The sequence below is a fragment of the Mercenaria mercenaria genome, chromosome 12 (genome assembly GCF_021730395.1).
Source record: "Mercenaria mercenaria strain notata chromosome 12, MADL_Memer_1, whole genome shotgun sequence".
NCBI lineage: Eukaryota > Metazoa > Mollusca > Bivalvia > Venerida > Veneridae > Mercenaria > Mercenaria mercenaria.
The window spans coordinates 32912578-32923338 of NC_069372.1; positions in this window are offsets into that span (position 1 = coordinate 32912578).

Genomic DNA, 10761 nt, shown 5'->3' on the forward strand with positions numbered 1-10761 from the left:
CTGCTTAAATTCATAGATAACGTAACAGACAACCAGGTTTCAACCAAAATGTTCATAGTGATTGGTTCCCGTTTGTCCTGTTACCCTGCTCCTGCGACAACCTTCTAGAACTTTACTCACTACGAATACATTACTCGAATCATGAAATCCCTCGAGTTTATGAAAGTGGTTTATTCCAGCCAAGTATATTGTAGTAGATTTTGATGATAGCCCTTTTTCAAAATAAAATGCTAAGAACTATATGATATGTGATACTGGAATTGGCCAAAGATTTGTTAACTTAAAATTGTTCCTAAATTTTTTGAACATGTTTAGGGTGGTGTTGTAAGTAAGTAATGTAGTAGTATGCACAGTACTTGATTTATTAAGGTGAGTTTAGACCACACTTTATTTCTACATTGTAAGATAGTTATTATTCTATGTTTATAAAACTATTCTGAAAAGAGAATGACTGAATATGTTTGCAGATGAAGTTATGAAAGTGCATTTATTCAGGGGGTGGTGAGGGGGGTGGGGGCTAAATTGTCCACCTGTCATCTTGTAGAATAGCTGTATTTTACCACTATTATCAGAATGATTTGCAGGAAGTTGAAATGCAGGAGGAAAAAGTAGGTCACTAGTTCGTGGTGGGTCTTTAAACATCTTACAATTGCATCCTAGTTCTTTAACCAACCTAACGGCTTCATCAAAACTTGTGTATTGTACTGAACACAAAGTGGGGTCGAAATAATCATTCACGGAGTCGCCTGGAGGATAAGATAGGTGGTGAATCATCCTATATTCGCCAGGTGTTTTCTTGGGGACAAGACCAATATGTGACACAATTAAGTTTGGTAAAGGTTGTTCGGTAAATAGACCCGCAACCCTACCAGCTTCAACCTCTTTGTTTATTTTGGATTTTATCAAATCTGGATTTCACACAGTGGATCTTAAATTTTTTGAGTCTCTGGGTGTGCATGGACCCGTGTATTGTATTGGAAAACCTTTAATGAAACCATTCAGGAGAAAATTGGCCTCGCGTTCATCATAAGTTTGTAAGTACTTTTCTGAAGCTGAAATTTTAACTGGTGAACTTGCTAATTTCATGATATCGACAGAACTATGTTGCCTAACTTAATCAGACTGTTTAGTGTTAATGTTTTCTTGGGGGTCTGTGTGCCTTAAGAATTGTCTGCCATGAAAAGAACCTCTTTGTGCATGTACCTGCGTTTACATGCCGGCAGATTCTCCCTGTCTTGTGCATCTTATCGCAGGGTGAGGGCCGTAACAGTTAATTAGTGCATGTATGAGAAATCCTTGAACTCAGCCAAATGCAAACATCTGAGTTAAAGTCATTGCACATGTATCTGTACGGGTTAGAAATGTTTCTCAGCACGGGCCTGACATCTGCATGCATCGCCACCACAGGTCATTATTAATTTGTGACCATGGTGCCGGTGTGATAGCCTGACGCAAATGGAATTGCTCATCATACTTGCGCCAACTTAAGGAACCTTGTCTCATGGCCGCCTCCCTGATATTATACACAGGCCTTCCAGCATGGCCTTGCAAAAAGTAGGAGGTCCCTTCACAAAAAAGTAGGAAAACACAAAAAGGCTTGCGGACAAAAAAGTAAGGAAAATAGGAGGTTAATAACATAAAATTTGCAATGTTGTGATTTTCCACTTTTAAGCTCACCTTTCATGTAGTGACAAGGTGAGCTTTTGTGATCGCATTTCGTCTATCGTCCATCCGTTGTCTGTTCAAAATTTCTTGTGAACACGATAGAGACTACATTTTGCAATCAATTTTAATCAAACTTGCACACAACTTGTATTGGCATAATATCTTGGTTCCTTTCTAAAAATGGCCAGATCCCATCATGAATTCCAGAGTTATGGCCTCTTAAAGGGCCAAAAATTGCTATTTTGGCTTTTGCAGCCATATAGAGACTTCGTTTTTTTATGGTTTGCTTTTATACAAACTAGCAAAATATCTTTAGCAACAATATATCTTGGATTCCGTAATGAATCCTATACACAGATCCAATAATTGGCACTGGAGTTACGGCCCCTGACTGAGACCTGAAAGAGCCAAAGTTTGTTAATTTTCACCTTGTGAACATGACAGAAGTGACATTTTACATTTGATTTTAACCATGCTTACACAACTGAAGTCACAGTAAGGTCTCGGTTCCTTTCGAAAACTGGCTAGATTTATCATGGGTTCTAGAGTTTCTGCCTCTGAATGGGGCAAAATTTTCTATTTTGGCCCTTTCAGCCATATAGAGGTTCATTTATGCTTTGATTTGATACAAACTTGCACAGAATATTTATCATGATGATCTCAGGCCAATTTCGAAACTGGGTCATGTAGGGTCAAAAACTAGGTCACCAGATCAAATAAAAGGAAAAGCTTGTTAACACTTTAGAGGCCACATTTTTGACCCTATCTTGATGAAACTTGGTCAGAATGTTTATCTTGATGATTTCAAGGCCAAGTTTAACAGGTGAGCGATATAGGGTCATCATGACCGTCTTGTTTATTTTATTACCACAGCAGCATTATTTATGCCGTGTGGCGGCTGTAAAATTAGTCTCCCGGTATACCTTCAGACATTATGTTGTGTTTGTGTACTGTTTAATTTTTCAGCTTGAACAGTTCAGATTGGGTGGTTCCAGTACTCCCTCATTAAAAACTTTGGGTAATGTTTAATCACCCCTTGGATATAATGCCTGCTTTTTAGCTCACCTGTCACAAAGTGACAAGGTGAGCTTTTGTGATCGCGCGGTGTCCATCGTCTGTCGTCCGTCTGTGCGTCCATCCATAAACTTTTGCTTGTGACCACTCTAGAGGTCACATTTTTCATGGGATCTTTATGAAAGTTGGTCAGAATGTTCATCTTGATGATATCTAGGTCAAGTTCGAAACTGGGTCACGTGCCATCAAAAACTAGGTCAGCAGGTCTAACAAGAGGGCCATGATGGCCCTATATCGCTCACCTGTTATCATTGCACTTGAGGACAAGAAGGTCCTCAGTAAAAATATTTAAGTCCAAAGGACAGGAACAACAAAGGGAAGAAATTTAACCAAAAAGAAAAAACAATTCTTACAAGGTACAGATATGTCAAAATGCACCTAAAAATTGGAGGTACCATCCATGTTGTACCACAGAAAAGTGGTCTCAGTTTTTCCCTACGGCCAATAATAAAAAAGTTACTAAAAATAAGCTATTTATAGTAACGTAAAAGGGAAGTTATTAAAAAAAAAATATTGTAAGTGAACAAAAGAAGGCTCTGCCAAATAAATCTGTTGACATAAATGAAATTTCAGATCAGTATCTTCATTAGTTACGGAGACATACCAATTTTAATTTGAAATAAAGGGAGGTAATTTGACATAAAATCAGTCCATAGTTATCTACCCTGATTGTCTCAGTCCAACTAATGACAATAATGAAATTTCAAATAAGTCCTATGAGTACTTACTGATATAAATCCATTTTGATTACAATCAGGGGAGGTAATCAGATATAAAATAACTCCGATTGGATCTGATGTGTCATGGAATCTAAGATTTATTGTTGTTGAAGATATTTTGGAAGTTTGTATCAAATAAAACCATAAATGAAGTCTCTATATGGCTGCAAAAGCCAAAATAGCCAATTTTGGACCTTTAAGGGGCCATAACTCTGGAACCCATGATGGAATTTGGCCAGTTCAAGAAAGGAACCAAGACCTTGTGGTGATACAAGTTGTGTGCAAGTTTGGTAAAAATCAAATCATAAATGAAGCTGCTATTGTGCAGACAAGGTCAAAATAGCTAAATTCACTATGTGACAGGTGAGCTAAAAAATAGCTAATTTTGGCCCTTTCAGGCACCATAACTGTGGAACCCATAATGGTATCTGGCCAGTTCAAGAAAGGAACCGAGATCTTATGGCGATACAAGTTGTGTGCAAGTTTGGTTAAAATCAAATCATAAATGAAGCTGCTATTTTGCAGACAATGTGAAAATAGCTAATTTTGGCCCTTTTAGGGGCCATAACTCTGAAACCCACAATGAAATCTGGCCAGTTCAAAAGAGGAACCAAGATCTTATGGTGATACAAGTTATGTGCAAGTTTGGTAGAAATCAAATCATAAAGCTGCTATTGTGCAGACAAGGTCAGAATAGCTTATTTTGGCCCTTTCAGGGGCCATTACTCTGGAACCCATAACGGGATCTGGCCAGTTCAATAAAGGAACCATGATCTTATGGTGATACAAGTTGTGTGCAAGTTTGGTTAAAATAAAATCATAAATGAAACCACTATTGTGCAGACAAGAATTTGTTGATGCACGCACAATAGCAAATTCTGGCCCTTTAAGGGGCAATAACTCTAGAACCCATAATAGGATCTGGCCAGTTTTCAAAAGGTACCAAGATATCATGCCAATACAAGTTTTGTACAAGTTTCATCAAAATTGCTTGCAAAATGTGGTCTCTATCGTGTTCACAAGAAATTGTGGACGGACGACGGACGATCAAAAAATCTCACCCTGCACTATGTGACAGGTGAGCTAAAAATGTGCAGCTTCTGTTTTTTCATGCAAGTAAAAGAACCATAACCTTAGAAACATAGCCAAATGACACAAAATCATAAAATTCATTTTACATTTTCACATCTGTTGCCATGGCAATGAAATATTTTTTTTGCCTTTTTCACATGCAGAACAAAATGAATGAAATCGATTTCATTTCTGTTTATAGTCCAGTCTTTAATTCTGTTTACAGTTTAATCTTTATAAGTTGTAACAACAAATGATGTAAACTAACTTAATGACAGATTACTAAATGACCTTTTACCATTGCAACCTGAAGACTATTTTCTGCTTTCTTCACTTCTTGACATAATCAGCCCATAAGCATCCAAAAAAAAATTTTAAAGCCAGAACATGCAAACAAGAGGGCCAAGATGGTCCTAGGTCGTTCACCTGATTTAACCTAGTGACCTAGTTTTTGATCCCGGATGACCCATTTTCGAACTCGGCCTCGATTTCATCAAGGTAATCATTCTGACCAAGATTATGAAGATCAATTGAAACAAGAGCCTATGATGGTCCTGAATCGCTCACCTCTTCCCCATGACCCATTTGATAAACATTCAGACCAACTTTCATACAGTCATAAAATATGGCCCAGAGGTCAAACTTTTCATATTTGACCTAATGGACCACTTTTTGAAGCATCGTGCCACTTTAGACTTGACCTAGTATCATCAAGATAACATTCGACCAACTTTCATGAAGATCCATGAAAATATGGCCTCTAGAGAGGTCACAAGGTTTTTTATTTTTAGACCTACTGACCTGTTTTTGACGGCAGTGACCCAGTTTCGAACTTGACCTAGATATCATCAAGATGAACATTCAGACAATTTTCATCGATCCCATAAAATATGGCCTCTAGAGAGGTCACAAGGTTTTTCTATTTTATTTGACCTACTGACCTAGTTTTTGATGCACGTGACCCACTTTCGAACATGGCCTAGATATCATCAAGATGAACATTCAGACCAACTTTCATACAGATCCCATGAAAAATATGCCTCTAGAGAGGTCCAAGGTTTTTCTATATTTGGCCTACTGACCTAGTTTTTGAAGGCACGTGACCCACTTTGAACTGAGCCTAGATATCATCAAGTGAACATTCTGACCAATTTCATAAGATACCATGAAAAATATGCCTCTAGAGAGGTCCAAGGTTTTTCTATTATTTAGACCTACTGACCTAGTTTTTGACGGCACGTGACCCAGTTTCGAACTTGACCTAGATATCATCAAGATGAACATTCAGACCAATTTTCATACAGATCTCCATGAAAAATATGGCCTTTAGAGAGGTCACAAGGTTTTTCTATTATTTGACCTACTGACCTAGTTTTTGATGGCACGTGACCCAGTTTCGAACTTGACCTAGATATCATCAAGTTGAACGTTTTGACCAATTTTCATGAAGATCTTGTGAAACATGTGGCCTCTAGAGAGGTCACAAGTTTTTACTATTTTTAGACCTACTGACCTAGTTTTTGATGGCACGTGACCCAGTTTCGAACTTGACCTAGATATCATCAAGATGAACATTCTGACCAATTTTCATGAAGATTTTGTGAAATAAATAGCCTCTAGAGAGGTCACAAGGTTTTTCTATTTTTAGACCTACTGACCTAGTTTTTGAAGGCACGTGACCCAGTTTCAAACTTGACCTAGATATCATCAAGATGAACATTCTGACCAATTTTCATAAAGATCCCACAAAAAATGTGACCTCTAGAGATGTTACAAGAAAAAGTTTATGGATGGACGCATGGACGACGGACACTGCGTGATCACAAAAGCTCACCTTGTCACTATGTGACAGGTGAGCTAAAAATACAGCCTCTATCGCATACAGAAGTTTTTTCCTTGATTTGACCTACTGACCTAGTTTTTGACCCCAGATGACCCATTTTCGAACTCAGCCTAGATTTCATCAAGGTAATCATTCTGACCATTATTCATGAAGTTCAATTGAAAACTACAGCCTCTATCACATACACAAGGTTTTCCTTGATTTGACCTAGTGACCTAATTTTTGACCCCAGATGACCCATTTTTGAACTCAGCCTAGATTTCATCAAAATAATCATTCTGACCAATATTCATGAAGATCAATTGAAAAATACAGCCTCTATCGCATACACAAGGTTTTTCCTTGATTTGAACTAGTGACCTAGTTTTTGACCCCAGATGACCCATTTTCGAACTCGACCTAGATTTCATCAAGGTAATCATTCTGACCAATATTAATGAAGATCAGTTGAAAAATACAGCCTCTATCGCATACACAAGGTTTTTCCTTGATTTGACCTAGTGACCTAGTTTTTGACCCTAGATGACCCTTTTTCAAATTCGACCTAGATTTCATCAAGGTAATCATTCTGACCAATATTCATGAAGATCACTTGAAAAATACAGCCTCTATCGCATACACAAGGTTTTTCCTTGATTTGACCTAGTGACCTAGTTTTTGATCCCAGATGATCCATTTTCGAACTCGGCCTAGATTTCTTCAAGGTAATCATTCTGACAAAATTTCATGAAGATCAGTCGAAAAATACAGCCTCTATCGCATACACAAGCTAAATGTTGACGGACGACAGACGACAGACAGACAGAAGACGTACGCCGGACATCGAGGGATCAGAAAAACTAAAAATGCTTAATTTTAGCCCTGTTGCCATGGCAACCAACAGTAAAAGAGCATGTTTTAAATTGAGAAATATATCATGCCCAAGAATTTACCTCTATACATGATTTTAAATCATTATTGGGAACATTAACAAACAAGAGGACCATGATGGTTCTGAATCGCTCACCTGTCCTCACATGACCCAGTTTTGAACTGAGTATGATGTCATTTTTTCTATTATTTGACATAGTGACCTAGTTTTTGAGCACATGTGACCTAGTTTTGAACTTGATCTAGATATCTTCAAGATGAACATTCTGACCAATTTTCATAAAGATCCCATGAAAAATGTGACCTCTAGAGTGGTCATAAGCAAAAGTTTACGGACGGACGCACGCACAGATGACGGAGGCTGCGTGATCACAAAAGCTCACCTTGTCACTTTGTGACAGGTGAGCTAAAAATAAAATAATGAAATATTGTTCTTTTTTTAAGGAATTTTTAGTTTCAGAATTCCCTTAATTCTGTTACAGGATTATGCATGTTTTAATAGCCTGATGTATTTACAATGATATTTTAATCAAATATTTGTAACACTAATCATTTATTATTTTGTTTTTTTTCCAATTTATTTAAGTATATTCCCAAGTAACACTTATGCTTACTTTCACAACAGCATATAATGCTCTCAGACTGTAAACAATTGTCCTTGCAGATTTTTATCTTTATTTTTGGTAAATACATGCATTGTTCAAATATCATATGGAGAAAAATAAATACTTTAATAAACATTGTGAAACTGTTTTGTTTGTTGCTGAAAAAAAACAACTTGCAAAGTTTGCGTAATTTCTTTCAAATATTGCCATCATAATTTTAAAGTAACACAGATCTGCTTTCTGCAGCTTACATGGAGTTAATAAAATTTTATATAAGAAGACTCTATTCCCGTTTTATAGACTCAGATCTAAAGAAAATTGTGGCACTCTTACAACAGTAAATGCTATACAAGAGTTTATTTTGCTGGTTAAAGAAGACCCAAGATGCCCCTCCAGCTTTACATCATTTTTTGACAGGCTGACACCAGGGTAGAACAACCAACCTTCCTAAACCCTTACCCTGCTAAACTCCCATAATGAACTAGTCCATCTTTCAATTTGGACAGTACCATTAAATGTTAAAAGGGGTGCATACCAAAGGAAACTGACTGAATGGCAAACAGTGCAGATCATGATCAGACTGCACAGATGTCGCAAAGGCAGAATCAATCGCATCCAGCACAAAAGGATTAAGTTGGCTGGTTAGCTTCCCCAATATGAAAGAATTCTTAGCACAAAGTGAATTTTGGACCCACAGCAGCGGTAAATGAGGCAACTTAGTGATTCAAAGTTGGCAACCATAACCGCTTGGCCACCTAAAATATCATGATATACCAAAGAAAGAATAAAGGTCGCCATACCTAACCCTTAACTTATGTAACATAAACACTTCATGGAAATGATCATTCTTAATACTCACTGAAAGGACTTTACGGACATTTGTATCTTGCCTTTTTTTTTAAGCAATAAATTATTTACACTGCTTATAACACCTGGATGAAAAAAATGTGTACCTGTTTTAGCATCATTTCTACCATGGTCACTACACAACAAAGGAACTATCTACCCATCAATCATCTTCTCATACAAGTGTCTACAATGCCACCAGCTTCATTGAATAAATACCTGAAAAATGTTTTCCACAAAACCTGTTTAATTTATACTTCTTTGGTTTAGACCACCTGTTTTAAAAATGTTCATTTTTTCGTGTTTTTACCTATTTTCGCGGCCCTCATATGACTTGTTTCTAAACTTACATCATTATTTTGCTATATTTATGCACCTACCTACTATATGTTGCTAAACAACATCAAAAAATGTGAAAGCAGTCGTTATTAACACCCAAAGATGGCGAAAATGAATATATAGATAGTACAAACGAACCTCAGAGAGGAGGGAGAGGGCGTGCGTACAGGCCCTTTTTGGTAATGTTTTCAAGTGTGTTGTAAAAATGAGGTTTATTTTCCAAAGGAATGAATTTCCCTTTACGTGGATAGAAAATTTATAACTATAACCAAGATATGACTGATTTACGAGCAGAAAATGGTGTAAACTGTATGCGAGAAGACGATTTTCCAAGAAAAACTCTGGGGGTGGGGAAGCGGCAAGTCCAGAGTTGCCATAGTTTCGCAGAGCGCTGATGCATATAAAATAAGAATTTCAAGAGTATATGATTTACTACATTTTGATATATAAAACATGTCTGTAAGTTAAAAAATGATGAAGATATTGCAATTGAAGTGTCGCAAAATCCCACGGCTGGCACACTCGTCTTGAAGCGAGTGTCTGAAATAACCTGAAAGTGTTCAATAAAAGTCCGATGTTTTTATCATTTTAATAAAAGATATGATAAACAAGGAATATCTTTAAAAATGATGGTCGGCGAATTGTAATGAGGAAAGAAGTTTATGAAGTTTTCATCTAACATTCATCTTTCATCTAACATTTTTCAAACTGCAAAACTAAACACCGCACTATAACAATTTAAATGGTTCTCTTTTAATTTTTCGCAAAGGTTTCGTAGTGTTGCAATTTTGTTTCGTTTATCCTTAGACAAATAATTACAGCAGTAGTTTGATGAAGATTCATGAAGCGGTTCATGAGAAGAGGTCATTTAACGTGTTTATATTTTTAGCTAAATTGGTCCCTATCCCCATTTGTAACAAAATAGCAGGAGACCTTACGATATTGTTACACATCGAGTTTGATAAAAATCCATTACATTTTAGTGGTTAATGCGAAGAAAGATGCGAAATGATTTCGTTTAAACGAAATAAGTTATTTCATTTAAACGAAATAAAAAAAGTCTCACATTACCTAATTGGAAAAAAAGTGTGTAACATGTCACTTTAGGGGCACCGTAGTAAACAGACCTGCATATGGCACACCATACATAATGACAGTAGGCTTGTGGGGAAAATATGTCATATGGTGGTGCTAATAATGTCGAAAACAACTACTTAGATTAGAATCAAATCCATTTAGTAATAACTGAGATAGATGATTATTTCGTTTAAACGAAATGATTTCATTTAAACGAAATGAAAAAAAGTCTCATATTACCTAATTGGAAAAAAAGTGTGTAACATGTCACTTAAGGGGCACCATAGTAAACAGACCTGCATATGGCACACCATACATAATGACAGTAGGCTTGTGGGGAAAATATGTCATATGGTGGTGCTAATAATGTCGAAAACAACTATTTAGATTAGAATCAAATCCATTTAGTAATAACTGAGATAGAGCAAAAGTGCATTACAACTTCAACCAGAAATTCTAATTAAAAAGGGGCCGTAATTCATGGAACATTTCTGCAAAGGTAACGCACTTTGTGTCAAATCATATAAATGCCAAACAAATATTTTGAGCTTGAATCTAATCTTTTTATGAAAACTGAGATAGAGCAAAAGTGCACCACAACTTTAACCTGAAATTCTAAGTAAAAAGGAGGCATAACTCATAACATATTGGT